The sequence below is a fragment of the Cricetulus griseus genome, chromosome X (genome assembly GCF_003668045.3).
Source record: "Cricetulus griseus strain 17A/GY chromosome X, alternate assembly CriGri-PICRH-1.0, whole genome shotgun sequence".
Taxonomy (NCBI): Eukaryota; Metazoa; Chordata; class Mammalia; order Rodentia; family Cricetidae; genus Cricetulus; species Cricetulus griseus.
Genome location: NC_048604.1, coordinates 110,855,629 through 110,875,817, shown reverse-complemented (window position 1 = coordinate 110,875,817; position 20,189 = coordinate 110,855,629). Strand labels below are relative to the sequence as shown.

At 38.8% G+C, this 20,189-nt stretch overlaps 1 pseudogene; it reads right to left on the bottom strand.

The window, feature by feature from the left end:
- Positions 1–2,365: 2,365 nt before the first annotated feature.
- LOC100766526 lies at positions 2,366–19,921 on the bottom strand (annotated as a pseudogene).
- Between the last annotated feature and the right edge of the window lie 268 nt (positions 19,922–20,189).

The following is a 20,189-nucleotide window of genomic DNA, read 5'->3' as shown; positions in this document are numbered from 1 at the left end:
GCAGCTTGCTGCCAGTCTATGTGGAGGGAATCCATTTGGAGTATCTTCCAGATATGATCTGTGCAGAGAAGGGATTTTCATTAAAAAAATAGTAAGATGTTGTATTTTGCTTTACAGTGTGAATTTGTTCATTTCTTTGGTTTTGTATTTGTTTTAGACAGGATCTCAGTCTTTTTTCCAGGCTGGCCTGGAACCCATTAGCCCATGCTAGCATACAACTCATGACACTATTCTTTGACTCATCCTCTCAAGTGCTGATGGTGTGTGTGTGTGTGTGTCTGTGTGTGTATGTGTGTGTGTGTGTGTGTATTGAGAACATTTCAGTGTGTTTTCAACTTCTTAGGAAAAGACTCACTGCATCATGTAGAAATAGTCTATCTTCATTTAATAGGTGGTGATACAAGACGAGATGTCCTTTGAGTCCCACCCTTTGGTTTCCATGCTGTCACCCTTCCTTCAAACTGTTCAGATCTATAAGGAAACCTGAAAAGAGATTTTTCTCACATTTTGGAATATGTGTTGTGAAGAGAAAGGTTAAAATCTTGGCCTGACATTAGAAGAAGTAGCCATGGCCACTCAGGCAACTCCCATGAAGGCATTATGGTCAGCAAATTACTACTAAACAGCACATACTGGCTGCACTCCAATCTGCAGACAGTGCTGTACTCCCGGTGTCCATTGCTGAACTTAGTTTTGTATATTGAGTTAGGTCAGATTGCACATAGTCATGGAAACCTTCAAGAGTGTATGTATAGTAGTTACTCCAGAGTAGAGCACATACTTTTGAGCCCCCCAGCTCTTTGATAGTTTGACATTCTATGTACCTAGAGCAATGCAAATTTGCCTTTACTATTTTTAACTGCATCTCCATTCTGATGGAACTTCACAGCAGTTCAATATGACAAATTCATTCTCTTCCCAATAGTCACTTTCTAACTGAATTTTTCTTTAAGAGCAGACCTACCAAAGACTCCTGCTAGGTGAAGTCCAACTGTAACCCAATTTGATGCAGCAAAGCAATCATCTCTTCAGGACACAGAGCACTCTTGTAACCAGTTCTCTATTTGGAGTAATCTTTGGACTAGGACTTATTTGGTTTACCAGAACAAGTGGTCCTGTCTCCATCTCCTGCCCCTCATCTGAGGACTTCTCACAGTTCTCTAACATTGGAAATTTCTCTGAATTGTTCTGTAGTGCTGGTATGGGTTTATTGATTTTACCATTTCCACTGTTTGGGGCTTGTAAAGAAGTGGTGGGATTTCTTTTGCAGTTTATTTGATTGCCTTTAAGATAGAATATCTTTATTGTCAGTTCATCTGAAATGCAAGGTAAGGAATAGAAATTCATATTATAAACCCTCACCTAATCAATGTGAAGCTGTAGAAAAATGAAACCCTGCTTACACTGCTATTCATGCTGAATTCAGTATATGACACAGGTATGGTAGAAAATAAGTCTGCAGTTGGTTTGTGCATTTTTCCACCATTAAAATAAGGAAGCACTGATTTTTTTTAGATTTGATTCCCTTATTTTCCTTTAAAATAAAAAGTAACTGCCACATAGCTTTGGAGGCATTAATGGGGATGAAGTAACCCCTACCACCTCCACATAGTTAACACCATGTAGACACTTATCACTGGTTATTTCTTGCTCTGATTTTTCCTGGTGTACCAGGCTATTTCTTTTAGGCCACCACCCAACTCCCAAATCATGCTTGGCCTAGCTTAGGCTCTTTTCTGGCTAGCTCTTTTAACTTAACCTGTTTCTCTTCATCATCTATGATTTGTCTTGGGGCTTTTTACTTTCTTCCTTTCTGTAAGATATACTTTCATGGCTTCTTGTGTCTGTCTGGCAGCTGCCTGGCTTCTTGTTTCAGACATATCCCTTGTTCTCTCCTCCTTTTCTCTTACTTTTTCTTCTCCTAAGCCTAGAGTTCTCCTCCTATTTATTCTCTGTCTGGAAGCTCTGCCTATCCTTTCTCCTGCTTAGCTATTGGCCATTCAGCTCTTTATTAGAACAATCAGTTACCTTAGGCAGGCAAGGCAAAACAAATTCAACACATCTCTATATAAATGAACACACATCCTTATATCATTAAACAAATGCAGCACAAACACCTGTAACACACCTTTACACAGTTAAATTAATATTCTACAGCATAAATAAATGTAACACATCTTTGCCCAGTTAAAATAATATCCCTCAACATCCTTGTTTGTTTAAATAGGTTATTTACATCCTGGTGCATGCTGTCATTTAGGTATGTCTTTGTGTAGCTTCAGAAACTGTATTTATTTCCTTCACATTTAAATTTCTTTTTATTTTTACATTTATGTATGTGTGTGCATGTGTGTATTGCATAAATTTACTCATGTTCCAGGACCTGTTTGTGATAGAACAGTAAATACCCTTCACTGTTCAGCACATCTTTAATACTGGCCTTGATGATGACGGCATCATCACACTTGAACCACTGGTCCCTGTGGTGCCGAATGAAGCTGGTGTAGTGGCCACTCTCCAAGGTTCCTTGGTGATTAACCCCCGCAAACAAAGAATACTTATTCTCGTTGTTCCCACTATTGGTTGGCAGCTGCAACTGTCCATTCATTCGGGTCTGTTTGCTTGACGCCATAAATGGTGTCATATCCAGCTCCAGGGTAAAGGAAATGTATGTAGTGATCTTGCGCCTCTTTTTGGCTGAGTGTTCAAACCGTTTGAAATGAAAGCAGGCAACAACTGGTAACTTCTTCATAGTGAGCTGTTTGGTAGATTCTTGGTAGCTTTGGCAACTACCACACTTGATTTTGGCACTGCTTCCTAAGTGCTCTGGCCTTGTAAACCTTCGCAAGCAGTCCGTGAGGGTAGTAATGCCTGGGATGTGGCTTTCCCCATTCATGCTGCTCTCCCTCCCTGGACTCATAGGCCAGAAGGATGTGCAAGAGCCAGGAAAGTCCAGACTGATGTCCCAGCATGGGTCTATAGTTGTGGAGACACCATGGCAGGCTTGACAGGTGACGTCTGACTGCAGGCACCTGAGAAGATTTGGTCTATGATGCAGTTACAGTGGTTGGGATTGCTGGTCACCTTGCCAACATCATCATCTTTGCAGGATGTCTAGGGCAGCAATGAGGAACTCGTGGGCATCCTGTTGCCTGTACCTGCTAAGTGATGAGCGTGTATCCACGCCAGGTACAGTAACTTATAGGGAACATAAGGAGATGGGTTTCCAGAGTACAATTCTCAAGAGGCATCATTTGTCTAGATATAACTGCATTTGGCATTTCACATGAGTGCCTGTTAGAAAAGACATCCCTCAGTATTGACAGGTTGGGAGAGTTGGTGTTGTCAAGATGTATTGGTCCTCATAAGTCTATACTGGTTTGAGATAATTTTCTGCTCTTTGACTAATGTCCTGTTTAGTTTGTACAAAGAAAAATCCTTCCTCCTAAGGTGGAGATATATACTCTGGTGAGAAATGAATGTCTGCTTGTAGTTTGCTTAGTGTCCTTAGAACTGCAGCATTCAATACGTGGCAACTCCCTCCAAACCCTGCACAAAGATCATTAATTAACACCAGCACAGCTTCTAGCAGCATAAGGCCATGTCTCTTGGATGGGCCAATCTCTTCATTCAAATGCCTGCTTGAGAAAGCTCAGGATGGCCATCTTTACTATTGCTTCTAGGCAGCACCTTGCCATAGGGCCCCTACTTCCATTTTTAGTACAGTTACTAAAACTGAATTATAGTTGTAAATATGTGCAACTTATTTGATCTTTGATCTCTCAAGAATATTTCTCAAGGACATTTCCTTTCCTCTGACACCTTCCCTGAGCACAGAAAAGTGGGATTCAGGCAGTTTAGAATATTCTAACAGTCTTAGAGGAAAAGATATTATGAGGGATAGAATAGTTTAGGTAACAGCCAATAGTGTCAGCCCCTGTGGCTGACGGCTTGGAAGATTTTCCATCAGGCTGGTTTTCTTTGTACAAGACAAGCTCCTGCCTTCACTAACCTTTTCAGGACCTAAAGTCTCTACCACAGTGAACACACTGCCTCAGCACCTGTATGGAGGAGCAGAGCAATGAGCAGGAAAACTTTCTGACTCACCCCTGTGCCAAAGCCTCTAAGCCTCTAAGCGGTTGGTTCTCCACCTTCCTAATGCCTCGACCCCTTAATACAGTTCCTCATGTTGTGGTGACGCCAACCATAAAATTATTTTTGTTGTTATTCACAACTGTAATTTCGCTACTGTTATGAATCTCAATGTAAATATCTGATATACAGCATAGGTGATATGCTACCCTCGTGAAAGGGTCCCTTTTGTTGCCCCAAAAGGGTCACAACCCACAAGTTGAGAACCTGGTGCTCTAAAGATACTGTTGTCACTTCTACCATGATTTCTTTCCTGCTTCTTCCCTTTCCATCCGTCGCAGCTTCCATTTCAGCTCTAAGAAAATCTTCAGCGCCCCTCCCTTGCCCTTCACCACTTCCATAATGTCTCTGCTTCTTTGTTATTTAAAGGTCTAGGTAACTTGGGGTCCAATTATTCCGCTGCTAGCCTCCCCCCCCTGAGCACTTCATAAGTCTTGTCACAAGGGGCACACACTGGCCTGATGTCCACAAAGGGAAAACAATTCATCGATGGTAGGTGGGTTAGGGAGTTCAAGAAATAGAAATTCTTTTCACATCAATCTCTAGGGGACCAATTAGAGTCTAACCTTGGGAGCTGAAGTGGAGAGAGAGCTATTATTCTTAAGAGTGAGGGAGAGGGAGCGTAAATAATGTGATCCGGCTTTGATAGATCTGAGCTCAGATCAAACATTTAGCCTCTTGGAGCCTTAGCAGTGTCTTTTATTAATTGAAAAGTAAAAGTCTTGTGTGTGATGAACACTGAATCACAGTAAAGAGTGTTCCTAATGTAACAAATTGGCTAATACTTTTCTAACTTTCCAGAGGTGTAAAAGCCATACTCATTCAGAAGGAACAAAACTTCAAACCTTGGACTTTGGCCTTTTGCTGTGGTAGAGCTTGGAGGGTTTTTTGTTTGTTTGTTTGTTTGTTTGTTTGGTTTTTGGTTTTTCGATACCGGGTTTCTCTGTGTAGCTTTGTACACCAGGCTGGCCTCTAACTCACCGAGATCTGCCTGCCTCTGCTCCCGAGTGCTGGGACTAAAGGCGTGTGCCACCAATGCCTGGTGAGCTTGGAGTTCTAATACTGGAGATGCTGACCAACTTTGATCTGTAACTTGCAACCAGCTACCCAGTCACAAGCCACCATGACTTCACAGTGGACTTGATGGCTAAGCTACGATGTGGTTAGGGTAACTTGCAACCAGCTACCCAGTCACAAGCCACCATGACTTCACAGAGGACTTGATGGCTAAGCTACGATGCAGCTGAGGCTCTCTGAGTCCTGTTTGAGAGGTTTCACTGCATGTTTCTTTGGCTCCACTGGTTTGGGGTTTGTAGTGAAGCACCACACAGTGTAGGAGCATATGGGGTAAAAAGCCTGCTCATTTCACAGGAAATGGCCCCGAGCAGAAGGATGGTATGAAGTTTGGGGGCCTGTCAGTTTTTAAAATCATGAGGCACAAACAACAAAGAGGCATGTTTTCTTGTTTCTACCCTTTTCCTTGCATGTCTCTGAGGCAGAATCCCAAAAGGGAGCCTATAGACTTTGTCTGCCCCAACTGAGGCTTCAGGGAGAGTGTCTCTTTTCTTGCCTTGTGAATAGGGACCAGTCCTGTCTTATTCTGGCCTTCCATTACTCCCTACTGACACGAGAGGGTCATAAGGCCTGGTAAGGTATTTTGATGGGTAAGAGCATGGCTTAGAAAATCTGTACAATGCAAGAGTTCTCACTTTTCAATTTTATGTGATGGATTCTTCACTACTGTTAGGGAAGCTGACATATCAAAATCACAGGAAAAGCTCTAATGAGATTTAGCTCTCTCTAAAGCAATCCAGCATTCCAGGATAAACACAACAGATGATGCACATTGTATCAAATACCCAAAATTTGCAACACTATCATTTGTGTTTTGTTTTGGGGGAACTGAATAAAATTGGGTCCCTATATTTCTTCAGTTCTATGTTCTTCCTAAATAAAAAACCCAGAAAATAAAGTTATTATAAATTGACTTTCAGGCAAAGCAGAAACTACCTTGAGTGTTGTTGTTTATGTAACAAAATGACATTTTCCCAACCAACTACCTGTCATCCAGATGAGTTACACCATTGTATAAAGCAGCATAAGTATACGGAGAAATAATTGCTGTAAGCACTGAATTGCTACATGGTCTTATTTAAGATGATCTCATTGTGACTGCTTTAAGAATGTTGACTTTTTAACCATTTGGAAATATCTAATAAAAATGGATACACAATTGCGTTTCATTTAAATGTTTCAAATGAAAAAGATGCTCAAAAATGTCATCAGCAATATGAAGAACTTCTACCTATGGTGTAACAAGTAATCATTTGGAGTCATGAGATGCTAATAGTAGCTCAGGAGTAGTCAAAATGAGAGATATGTGGGCAATTTAGACTCGGGGTCTCCAATGTCAAACCATTTGCTGAAGTAAGACATTTTACAAAAGATCAGAGAATGAAGTTCAAGATCACCAGCTTTTGTCTGTTTCTTCTCCCTTTTCTTTCAAGACAGGTTTTCTCTGCATAACAGTTCTGGCTGTCCTGGAACTCGTTTTGTAGACCAGGCTGGCCTTGAACTCACTGCCTGCCTTTGCCTCCCGAGTGCTAGGATTAAAGGTGTGCACCAACACTGCCTGGTTCCTTCTTTCTTCTTGAGGCATTGTCTGACTCTGTAGCATTGGCTGTCCTATTGCACTTGAACTTATAGGGATCAGCCTGCCTCTGTCTCCTAAGCGTTGGGATTACTACACCTGACTCAAGATGACCAGATTTTTTTTTTCAGAGCATCAACAGGAGGCAAAATAAAAAAGCACAGATAGCAGCATGTATATGTACTATGTCACTTTAACAAGAACTATAGATATAGGTATTCATTTCAATTAATTATTATTCTGTATTTCTTTCTTTGGTTATCTAAATGTTATTCCTTTAACAAAATAATGAGAATAACAGTGTATATATGAGACAACAAAAGAATAAGTAGTAATGCACACACATATATATTTGCTTGAGCATCCTAAGTTCCCAGACAAAAGAGCCTAAGCTCTATTATCAAACTTGTAAGGATAGTTGACTGATTAGAACTTTTATGATTGTGTAGAGTCTAAATATTCCAGGTCTGGAGCTAAATTATTGTGGGACTGTAGCCCTTTATTAGCCATCATTACTCACCTCCGTGTGTGATCCTTGTGACTATTAAGTAAACCCTAACAGGACTCTAGCTTCTCCCAAACCAAAGGCTAAGAATATCATCAATAGGCATCGAACCTCTATGGCATAGATATCCCTGCTTTACCTACCTACCTGATAATGCCACTAATATATTTTTAAATGCCTTAATCTATTTCTTCCTTTCATTTTTATTTTGTTTTAGAGATGAGGGTCTTACTATGCAGCCCTGGCTGGCCCAGAGCTCACTCTGTAGACCAGGCTGGGCTCTATCTCACAGAGATCCACCTGCCTCGCCTCCCGAGTGCTGGGATTAAAGGGATGTGCCATCATGCTCAGCTGTTCTTTAATGTCTAAAAACTTCATGAAACCCTTGCCATACTGGAAGATGGTATTTGGGGCAATTTTAATCTGTGTTCTTGGGTCATGGTCATTCATATTTGGCTCCAGAATATCTTTTATCCCCTTTGAGGTGGGAGCTGTATTTTTGCATCATCAACATAGAATATGAAATATAAGAATTCCTATGAAATTACTTGTTTATTATTTCCTATTCACCTACACAAATGATGTTTTCAAACAAAGCTACAATGTGACTCATAAATAATAGCAAATAGTAATAATCGTGATGATAATTAAGTAGTATGTATGAAAAGTTTAATGATACTTTTATAATGCTTTCTGTTGTCTGATCTAGAAACATTTGTAATTCTGGGGATAGTTATGGGGCTATATGTGTGGTGAGATAGTGTTCTACCATTAGGCTACACCCCTAAGCCCCTAGTTATTTGTTTTAATACCAATTTATGTAAAAATGTAAATGTTATTTATGGCTATTACATTGCTGCTGTGTGTACCTGTGGACTACAACAACCTGTTTTGATACAGTATTCACCATGTACTGGTCAAATCAATGTAATTGCTCTGACTAGTTTTATGTCAACTTGACACAAGCAAGAGTCATTTTGGAAGAGGGAATCTTAACTGAGAAGATTCCTCCACCAGAATGGCCTATAGGAAAGCTTGTGGTGCATTTTCTTGATTGATGATTGATGTGGAAGGGCCCAGCTCACTGTGGGCTGTGCCACTCCTGGGATAGTTGTCCAGGGTGCTATAAAAAACAGGCTGAAATGGCCCAGGATGATGAGGTAGACTTTGGGGAGCCCCTTTGAGGGCCTTACCCGCCTGAAGAATGGAGGGGGGATGGCTAGGGGCAGGTGGGGTGTTGGAGGGAGGGGAGGGAGAGGGAGAAGGGATTGACATCTGAAGCAAGCTTGTTCCTAATTTGAACTAATAAAATAAAATAAAAATTAAAAAAAAACCAGGCTGAATAAGCCATGGAGAGAAAGCCAGTAAGCACCATCCCTTTATTTCATCTGCTTCAGTTCCTGCCTCCAGGATTCTTCCTTGTCCCCCTTCTATGATGTGGAAGTGCAAGTTTGAAATAAACTCTTTTCTTCCCAAGTTGCTTTTGGTTATGGTGTTTTATTACAGCAATAGAAAATATAAGATATAATTAACATGTCCATCCCTTACATATTTATCATGTCTTGAAAAACCTTTTGTTAAATTTCATTGACAATTTCATACATGCATACAGTACATGCTGATTCCTATCATCATCAACATCTTATCTCCCTCACACCCCTATATTACCCAAATCCTCCTCCCTACATGTTCCTCTCCACATTCATGCCATTTGTGGGGATGGGGGTTAGTGTCCCACTATACAGCTTTAGCTGCCCTGAAACTTGCTATTTAGACCAAGGTGGTCTAACCATATAGAGATCTGCCTTCCTCTGTCTTGTGAGTTCTGGGATTAAAGGCATGGACTACCATGCCCAACCTGTCTTTCTTTTTACCAATTAGCATAATATAAGATATTAGAAATCCTTATGACATTTTGAACCAAATATACTTTAGTGATTCTCTCTTATTCCCACCCAATCCTCCTTATTGCCTCAGTTTCTTTTCCTCTTTCATGTCCCAGTGTCCTTTTGTCCATAATAAGGTAAAGGAACCAGCCTAAGTGTCCATTAACTGATGAATGTATAATGAAAATGTGGTACTTATTGACAATGGAATTTTTTCAGCTATAAAGAAAAATAAAATCATAAAAATTGGCAGGAAATAGATGGATCTGCAGAGTATAATGTTAAGTGAGGTGACACAAACTCAGAAAGACAAAAACTGCATGTTCTCTCTCATATGTGGATGCTAGATATACCATATACATGATTAGATATAAACATATATACGTATGGGTGAAGAAAACATCATCATGTCATTTAAATTAGAATGTTCAGAAATGTCTCTTCCAGCCGGGCATTGGTGGCGCACGCCTTTAATCCCAGCACTTGGGAAGTAGAGACAGGTGGATCTCTGTGAGTTCGAGGCCAGCCTGGTCTACAGAGTGAGTGCCAGCGTAGGCTCCAAAGCTACACAGAGAAACCCTGTCTTGAAAAACAAAGAAAAAAACAAAAGAAATGTCTCTTCCAGATATTTTAAAAATATATAACATTCTATTGCTAATTTTAAACATCCTTTTGTGCAAGAGAACAGTAGAGTGTTTCCCTTCTACACAGGTGTTAGTTTTACTCCTTGACTAATCAAAGAGGTTTTCTCTTACCATCTTCTTATGCACCTTCCTCTTTTGTAACCACTATGAAACTAGAAGAAAAAAAGTCAGGAAAAGTATCTATGACATTTGGGTAGGTAAAGAGTTTTAGGATGAATATCAAATCAGAGACAAAAGCAAATGTAGAAAAAAAATGAACTGTATCAAACACAGCAAAGGCAGCAAGCAAGAGACTAATAAGACAATCTAAACTTTGGGAGGAAGTGTTTACCACTAGACATATGTTAAGAGATTAATATTTAAATTATAAAAAGTAACTCATAAAACCAAACAGCAAAAATACAAAGTTATTAATAAATATAGGCAATAGGTCTACGTAGAGATTTTAAAAAAAGAAGACATGCAAATGCCCAGCCAGTACTTTACAGAAAATAGGCAGCTTCACTGATCCCCCATAATGTGAATCCAAACCATAACAAGTAAATAATTTAAGCAGACCCATAATATCCCATGAGATAGAAGCAGTAATTGAAAATCTCCCAACTGGAAAAAGCTCAGGGCCAGATGAATTAATCCAGTTCTACCAGACCTTTGAAGTAGAACTCACACCTCTGCTCCTCAAACTATTGCATGAAATAGAAAATGGAGGAACGTTTCCAAATCCTTTTTACAAAGCTAGGATTGCCATGATACAAAAACCAGGCAAACACTTGGCAAAAGAGAAAATTATAGGTCAATATCTCTGATGAACATAGATGCAAAAATTCTCAACAAAGCACTTGAAAACTGAGTTTAAGAACACACCATAAAGAATATCCACCATGATCAAATAGGCTTCATCCCAGCAATGCATCGATGTTTCAAAATACATAAATCAATAAACATAACCCACCACATAAATATACTAAAATACAGAAATTATATGATCATCTCATTAGATGAGGATGCAGATTTTGAAAAAATCCACTATCCCTTCATGATAAAAGTCCTGGAGAATCTAGGGATACAAAGGACACACCTCAACATAATAAAGGCAATATACAGGAAACCTACAGCCAACATCTTAAATGAACAAACACCAAAGTATTTCCACCAAAATTAGGAGCAATACAATGTGATGTCCACCCTCCCTTCCTTCCTATTCAATGTAGTACTTGGAGGCTTAACTAGAGCAATAAGACACATAAAGGAAATACAAAAAGGAAAGGAAGAAGCCCAAGTATACTTATTTGCAGATGATATTATTTGATACATGAAAGACCCTAAAGACTCAAACAAAAGACTCCTACATATGATAAACATATTCAACAAAGTAACAGGATATAGAATTAACCCACACAAATCAGTAGTTTTTCTATACACAAATAACAAATATACCAAAAAAGAAGTCAGGGAAATAACATTATTTACAATAGCCTCAAAAAAATCTTTGAATAAACCTAACCAAACAAATGAAAGATTTGCACAATGAAAACTTTAAGGCACTGAAAAAAGAAATCGAAGACGATATCAGAAAACAGAAATACCTCCAACAAGCACTGGTTTGTATGGTTAATACTGTGTAAATGCCCATTCTATCAAAAGCAATCTACAGATTCAATGCAATTCCTATTAATATTGCAATCCAATTCTCTCAGAAAATTGAAAAAAACTAATCTTAAATTTCATATGGAAATGTAAAAGATCAAGGATATCCAAAACAATTTCAAATAATGATAACATGAAAGTGCTGGAGGTATCACCATCCCAGAGTTCAAGTTACACCACTGAGCTAATGGTCTCCCCAAGGTTGTATAACAGGCATACAACTGCTTTGGAACTGAAGGCTCTTCAGTGGTGCTGTCTCTTGTGCAAGGCACTCCAGGGCTCAGCCTATATTCTTTGCCACCGATGCTGACATGCTGACATGCGCATTTTGGAGACAAGTGGCCCATGATCCTGTAAGTAATCCCAATAAAATCATTAGACCACCAAAATAAAAGAAACTCAACATAAGACAGAGAGAGAGAGAGAGAGAGAGAGAGAGAGAGAGAGAGAGAGAGAGAGAGAGACTGTGAGAGACTGTGCTTGGATACATTGGCACATTAAAGGACTTTCTCAACAGGATCCCAATATTGCAGGCACTGAGACCAACAATTGCCAAAGGGGACCTCTTGAAATGAAAAAGCTCTATACAGCAAAGGACACTGTCATTTGAGTGTAGAGGCAGCCTACAAAATGGAAAACAACAGCAACAACAGACCTTTGCTGGCTATATATATCTGACAAAAGGTTAGTATCAAAAGTATACAAAGAACTAAGGAAAAAACCCAAACATCAAGAAAACAAATAATTCACTCCCTGGCTCCCATATACTCATGGCTAGTTATAATGCAAAAAAGATTTAGTCCAACTTCAAAAGTCCCTATTTAAAGGTCCAAACTCTAACTTCTCTTCTAGGACTCAAGGGTATCTCTTAATTGTAACCTCCCGTGCCACCAACTAGGGACAAAGTCCTCAAATATCTGAGCCTATGGAGGATACTTCTCATTTAGTCCCTCACAAAGAGCTAAATTGGGGTGGGGGATGGGGGCAATATAGAGGAGGCAGTGTGGGGGAAGGATAACACTGAAGACCTTTAAAAAAGTCATATGGGGTCCCACCCGAGGTATTGACAATAACTGCTAGGAAAGGAAAAGTTAGTATTAAGAATGTAGCCCTTGATAGGTCAACCACACTCCAGTGAAGGCAACATAAGCAAGAATATATGAGCAGCACAAATTGGACTTGGTAAGTTTAGAAAAGGGACAAAAATTACCTGAGTAGGTACAGGGAGTGTATCTAGGAGGATTTGTGTGTGTGTGTGTGTGTGTGTGTGTGTGTGTGTGTGTGTGTGTGTGTGTGTGTGTGGCGGGGGTTGAATATTATCAAAACACATTGTATGAAATTCTCAAGAACTAATAAAAATGTAAAAGGACATGCATTTCAATTACCAGCTAACATTTTTTAGATTGCAACAACTATTTTTCTAGGATTTGAAAAATGTTAATCTACAGTATATTCCATAGTCTTGTCTTATCAGTTCATCTAGTCATTTGAATCTATAAATTCCTCATACAACCTCTTTATATGTAAAATTCTGTAATTTCTAAATGCTCTGAAACACATTTGATGTCATTCACATTTTAAATTTCTGTTTCTCAGAGAGAATGGCTTTAATGTTCAGAAATTATTTACAATTGTGAAACTGAAATTGGATTCCAAATAAGTCAGTTAGGTAACGGAGTTGAGAAAGTTCTTTTCAGCTTGGTTACATTTTTCTGGTATTTCCTTTTCTTGACTTTTTTAAAAAAGCAATCTTATTTCTGAATAAAGGCCATGCTTTTAGAGAAGTGAGTTTTTGCTTCAATCTATTGAAGGAATGTCAATCCACTCTTTCCTGGCCTGAACAATGATTATCTCCTTGAATGGTTTCTAGCTGACTCCTCTAATGCTTCTTCGGTATGTCTTAACCTTAGCCTCTAAAGACTTGAAAAAAAGCTGAAGTATTTTCTAAGGACTCAAGGCCACATTTAATGGATGATGTTACACAGTGTCCCCAGACTCCCACCCCTATCCCTGATCAAAGAGCCTTCTGAGAAAACTTCCATCTGTTAACAAGTATTTGCTGTTTTTTTCCCCCTAATGCTTGAAGATACCTATGGACTCTAAATTCCACTCTGGGGGAAGAGAGGAGTGTCTCATGCAACTCAGCAAACCCAGATGAGTGTCAGAGCGTCTAGATTCCTTTTTCTACCACAATAATGTTACATTTCTATGTCTCTGGTCCAGATTCACTGTCCCCTCCCAAGACCTTTGTTGTCACTGTAAAATTTCTTGTCACCTTCATACATACCAAAGTTGTCTTCAGTTAAGGATAGTCCCTTTCTCCTGTTTCAGTAGTGTATTTCCAATTAAAATCTTCCATTACTACTTTAAGAAGTAGCTTTATTTGTCTTTGGTAGGTTCCTTATCTTAAACAGTTTTGAAGAAATGACTTAATTTTTATTTTGCTAGAATCCTCTGTTTTCTCATTTTTATGTATTATCAAATGAGATTATTCTCACAGTCTGAAAATATGATTAAATTTACATTGTGATATATAATAATGTATATATTATTTATATTATACAGGGCAACATTGTAACATGTTTTTATAACTGAGAAAAATGATAGCCATCATTTATGTACATGTCAAAGGAGGCTGTGCACTTCCATTTCTGTAAAATGAATAATTTCATTAACTACCTCTACTTTTTTGGTATAACTGAAATGTGATCATGATATTTCATTATGGAAATGTCAGTATCATAGGTAAGCAAGTTGCTCTCATTTTATCAGTGGTGTATGAAAAAGTGTGCACATTTATCAGATACAATTTTTCATTTTATTTAAGAAGTTATGCCCACAGGTAAGTGTAGCGCTCACCTCTTTATCAAAGAAGCTTCTCTTTGTAGCAGAGGGAGACCATTGTTAAAAACCACAACTGGTCAAAATGCAGAGGATAAGTGACCATGGGATGGATAACCCAGATTGCACAACATAGGCCCTAACACCGAAGGCTCCCTGAACACTGTGGAAGAGGAGGTAGGAAACTTACAGGAGCCAGAGAACCAGGACATCTGCTCTACGTGACAGGGAAGTTGCACCCAGGAAATCTCAACAGTATGGTTGTCTAAGTAAGACTTGAATAATGACAAGACCAGTTGACATACCAGCTTAGATGGGGGAAATTTCACAAGGCTCCACCCCTAGATGGAGAGTTGAAGCCAATAAATGGCTACTGAGGGAGGGAGAATGAGTTTTAGTCAGGGATAAGTCTCCGGATAAGTGCATATATCAAGTGCAAATACTAAGCCCTAAATGCATATAACATAGGAGAAACACCAAATGGACTATGCAGTTTGTATTTATATATACATATATGTGCATATGTGTGTGTGCATGTGTGTACGTGTGTGTGTAACAACAATGAAGGGGAAGACATCATGAATTTGAAAGAGAAGACAAGACACAGAAGGATTTGGAGGCAGGAGAGGGAAGGGTGCACATTATGTAGATACAGTACTCATCTACAAAATTCTCAAAAAATAAATAAATTAAATAAAAAGTTTGCAGGTAACAATGAACTTGTGAAAATACATATAAATATAGCTAAATAAAGAATAACGTATCCATTATTGTTGGTATCAGATCACAGTTCAGATAAGTCTCCTAGAAAAAGATTATAAGTGCATTTGCATCTTATTTACATCTGTCCTACCACCAGGACACCATCACTTGTTCATCCTTCCTCAAATGTTCCTCATGTTCACCAAATGTTTTCTGTCAACACTTTTTAAATTATTGGAATGTCATTTAGTTTCCTTTTGAGGTAGTAGCATCACAGAAACCATGCCATGCTCAATATTTAACAATTATTTGTGTGTGTGTATGTGTAAAATGTGTTTTATTTGTCATTGATTGTACAAGCAGCTGCAATATAAATTCACAAATCAGATTTGAATCTAATGAACACACTTCTCAAGTTTAATCCTTTATCATGGATTTTTTTAAAAAAATTATTTTAAATAAAAACTTTAAGCTTTATTTTAAAAACCTTGCAAATGAAATATTTTATTTCTTTCTTTATGATCTTAATTCACTTAATCTTAATTTATTTATTCTCTTAATTTATTTCTTAATTTATTTAATCTCATGAATTGTACCCGGTGTGGGTCAATATGGTGTTTTATTGTATAATTTCTGCTGTTCAGGTAAAGCACACTTTTTTCCTAAAATGTTTTTTTCTTCACGTATGTATGAATACTGGTTCTGCTAATTCTGATTTTATTCTCATTTTTAGAGTGCAGTAAGGATAACATTCTTGAAATGAATGGTTTCTTTTCTCTGGATTATGATCATTGATACTCGAATGACAGTACTGTAGATGGGCTTTAGTCATGAACGTGAAGGACTTAGAAGAAATGCTTAGAGTAGACTACCACATATGCCTACATGAATTTTTAGTAATTGGCATTTTGGTGTTTTACCTACTTAACATGTGAATTCAGAAGTTCGATTCTGACTCCAGAAGTCTTGTGGAGTGACCAGCAACTTTGATGGTTGCAAGAAGGTTTTCTTTGGAATGCAAGAGATTTGAAATGTTTCAGCAGTGCACATATAAATAATTTACGTGAACTCTATGCTAAAGACATCTACCAGTTTCTTCAAGCACCTCTTATAAATAACTCATCAAAGATGATCAGTGAAATGTTGAGTATTAATCATAATTTTCTTCTTGCACATCAGCATCTTTGTACTTAAAAAAGATTAATTAGTTTGTCACACCATGTTAAACTACTGTCATGTTCAGCTTGGTTACATGCAATGTGTATCTAGACTATCCAATCCTGTGATTTGGAGAGTGTGATTTATTCATTAAAGTTTTAAGTCAGTATAAAGATAAAATAATCATTAATTATCAGATCACATATTTCATCAAATTTATACTAAACTATTTCTATGTATAATGATTTTGTAAATGCTATTTTAACTTCCAGATTACTAGTTGCTGACATACAAAAATGCAATGTATTGTTTGCATATTGATATATCAATTGCCTATTGCTGATGCAGTAAATTGCTACAGACTTAGTGGCTTAAGACAGCAGAAATTTAATATTTTACATTTCTAGAAGTCATAAATCAGAAATGGGTATCAGTTCACTAAAATCATTTTGTCAGCAGAGAAATACTTGTTCTAGGTGGAAGGAACCCTTTTTCTTCTATTGTTTAGCTTTTATAGTTCATCTATACTCTGACTTGCAACCATATTCTCCCCACATTCAAATCCAGAATTTATGACAAATATTTTCTGATGTAACATTTTGCAGTTCATCTCTTTATTTCATATTGTTATATACACTTATAATTATAGTGAGTTTGTTCAGTTAATTCTATATTATATTCTTTTTTGCAGATTTTTTAATTTGAATTAGAAACAAGATTGTTTTACATGACAATCCCAGTTCCCTCTCCCTCCCGTCCTCCCCTACCACTCCTCTGAACTAAAACTCTACCTATCACATATCCTTTCTGCTCCCCCTGGAGGGTGAGGCCTTCCATAGGGTGTCATCAGAGTCTTTCGTTTCCTTTGTGGTAGGGCCTAGGCCCACCCCCGTGTGTCTTGGCTCTGGGAGTATTCCTCTATGTGGAATGGGCTCCCAAAGTCCACACCTATGCTAGGGATAAGTACTGAACTACTACAGGAGGTCCCATAGATTTCCGAGGTTTCCTCACTGAAACCCATGTTCCTGGGGTCTGGATCAGTCCCATGCTGGTATCCCAGCTATCAGTCTGGGGAGCAAGAGTTCCCCGATGTTCAGGTCAGCTGTTTCTGTGGATGATATTCTTATTGTAAGGACAGAATGCTATTAATTGCATTTGTAACTTTTATTCTGTTGTGTGCTACAAAAGATGATATAATCAAAGGTTCTCCATAAGACCTGCACAAGACCAAGCCAGAACAGATAGAGAGGAACTTATGAGGTCCCACCTCTAGTGAGGAGCTATTGGCAGCTGATGGGTGCTGGGAAAGAAAGCATTTTCCTAGTAAATGAACTGCACTCCAGTGGATGACCCCATACCCTTGTGTATACAGGCAGCACTAATTGGACTGTAAAAATTTTAAATTAGAGGACATCAAGGTGGGAGTGGGAGGTGGTGAAGGGTTCTGGAAGGAAGTAGAGGGGAGAATGGGAATGGAGAGGATCAAATAATATGAAATTCTCAAAGAACAAATGCAAATATGTATATGTATATATGGCTGAAATTATGTCAAGAAGTATAATTGATGAAAAGTTTCAGAAAGGTCCATAGCAGCAGAATTAAATAGTAGAAACAATAACAAAAGAGTTATCATCAAGGTACTGATAGGTTCATTGATATTATGAGGAACAGAAAGACAAAAGAATAAAAAAACAGAGCATTATGCTTATCAGACAAGGAAAGAATAAAATGCATATCAGTAAAGTAATGAAAAGTAGAGGTAAGCAGGAAGAATATTTGAAGAAATGGTAATCAAAAATTGGAAATGTGATTTAAAAAACCAAAAAAAAAATCCCTTAGATCTGGACATCCCAGAAACTCAATCAACTCCACTTAGTAAATATACAAATCCAAAGCTTGAAGCAATGTAATTAAGCTGTCCAAAATACAAAGACTGATAAAGGTGTATGGGTAAAGGTTTTCAAAGGAGGTTGGATTTGATCAGTGTATACTGTGTGCACGTGTGAAAAATCACACTGGAACTTGTCAATATGTACAATGCATGTAAATAGAAATAAAACTGAAGGGGTCAGCAAGATGATTCATCTGGTAAGGGCACTGGTCCCCAAACCTGATCTCTGAGTTCAATTCCTGGAGGCCAGATGGTGTAAGAAGAAAACCAACACCCACAAGTTGTCCTCTGATTTCCGCATGGGTGCTGTGGCACACACATATCCACACCCACACACATACATCACACACACACTAAATAAAGAAATGGAATTTTAAAAGATTAAGAAGGCAAGGGGAAAGAAAAATCTGAAAGCAGCTACAGAAATGACTCATCATATTCAAGGTATAGCAAACTTATTAGAAACCATGGAAACCAGATTTCTTGTGAGCAACATATTCAGAATGACGAAAGAAAGGTGCTAAAAATACATGAGTGGAAAACATACCTTTCAAAACTGAAGGGATAATCAAGATACTATCTGATGAACATAAATTGAGGCATTGTGTCACTAGCAAATCTTTTCTACAAAAAACTACAGAAGGGGCTGGGTGGGGCAATATGGACTTGTAGAGCTAAAGGAGAGGCTGATGCAAAGGATTGCTTTCGTCTGTCCTGAGCAATGTAAAACATCATTTATTAAAAATAAATATGAGAGGGAGCCTTTTATGTTAAAATGATACAATTAGACATTTATTACTAATTTCAAATGGTTAAACATTAAGTAATGTAAAAAGGTACACACACAAATAAACATAAAAGACAGTACTTTGTTGTCAGTGCTTTCTTCTAGTTGAAAAGGCAGTCAGTCATAGGAAGCAATAATTGTGAAACTGTGCTAATGGCACTACAATAAAAATATATAAATTGCACAGCTATGTTTAAAAAGGGGGGTAGAGAAAATAAAACTGTAATTGGACAACATCTATGCATATTGTTGAAATTAATTTAACATTAATCCAAACTAGATTGTTTTAAGATATCTGTTGAAACCACAAGGGGAATCACTAAGGTAGGTATCCAAAAATATGCTATAAAGGGAAAACAAAATAATTGTAATCATATGTACTTCCTAGTAGAAATGAAGGTAATAATGGAATAGTTAGGGATATTAAGAATTTAAGAAACTGAATTGGTGGAGGACACAGATGGTGCTGCCCCAGATTTTTTGGTCTGGGGGATGGGGTCACAATCAACCATGACCGCATCAATCATCATACAAAGTGCTGCTCAAGGTCTCTAGCCCTGCGCACCAGAGAGAGGAAAGGCAACAGTTGCATGCCATTTCTTGTGGCTGGGTAAGTGCCACCTGTGACCTAATCAAGAGCCCTGGTGCTGGGTGGTTGGGCACTATTGTGGTGAGAGAGAACAGGGTGGGGAGGTGGAAGAGAGGAGAGGCAGAATTGTTTCTGGGCTATAGAAAGAGATCTGGAGAAGTGAGGATGATGAGAAGTCCACCCTCTCCCCCTAGTCCAGGGAGATGTCTGTTCCTGGGCTATGACCAAGGGCCAGGTTTTGATCCTGGACCCTGGAGCACCTGAGGGTACCTGTTTGATGTCTATGGCTCCTGTTGCGACTAGGGGTTATGCAGGGGCCTATGGTCTGGGCCGTCTCCTGGGACCACATTGGTGTTTAAGGGCCATGCTGCCAGTGGGAGTCATGGTAATCTGGGTGGCCTACATAGACACCTGGGGTCATGGTGACAACCAGGCCCAGGTTGCTACTGAGGACCATCTTTGGGTCCATGGTCTTGCCTTGGTCGGGGTCTGTGTTGATGTCCCTGGCCCATGTTGCCACCAGGGACCACACTAATGCTCAGAGTCTGGGCAGCAACCATTACATGTTGGTGTCCGAGGGCTGTGCTGCTGCTGGGGCCAAGCCTATCTGGTGGCCAGGGCTGTCAACTGGGGCCATGGTATCATCCAGACTGGGGCTACTGGTGAGGGCCATGTCTGGATCTGGGTCCCTGTTGCAACCAGGTTCTGTGTTGACGTCTGTGGCTCCTGAGACCATC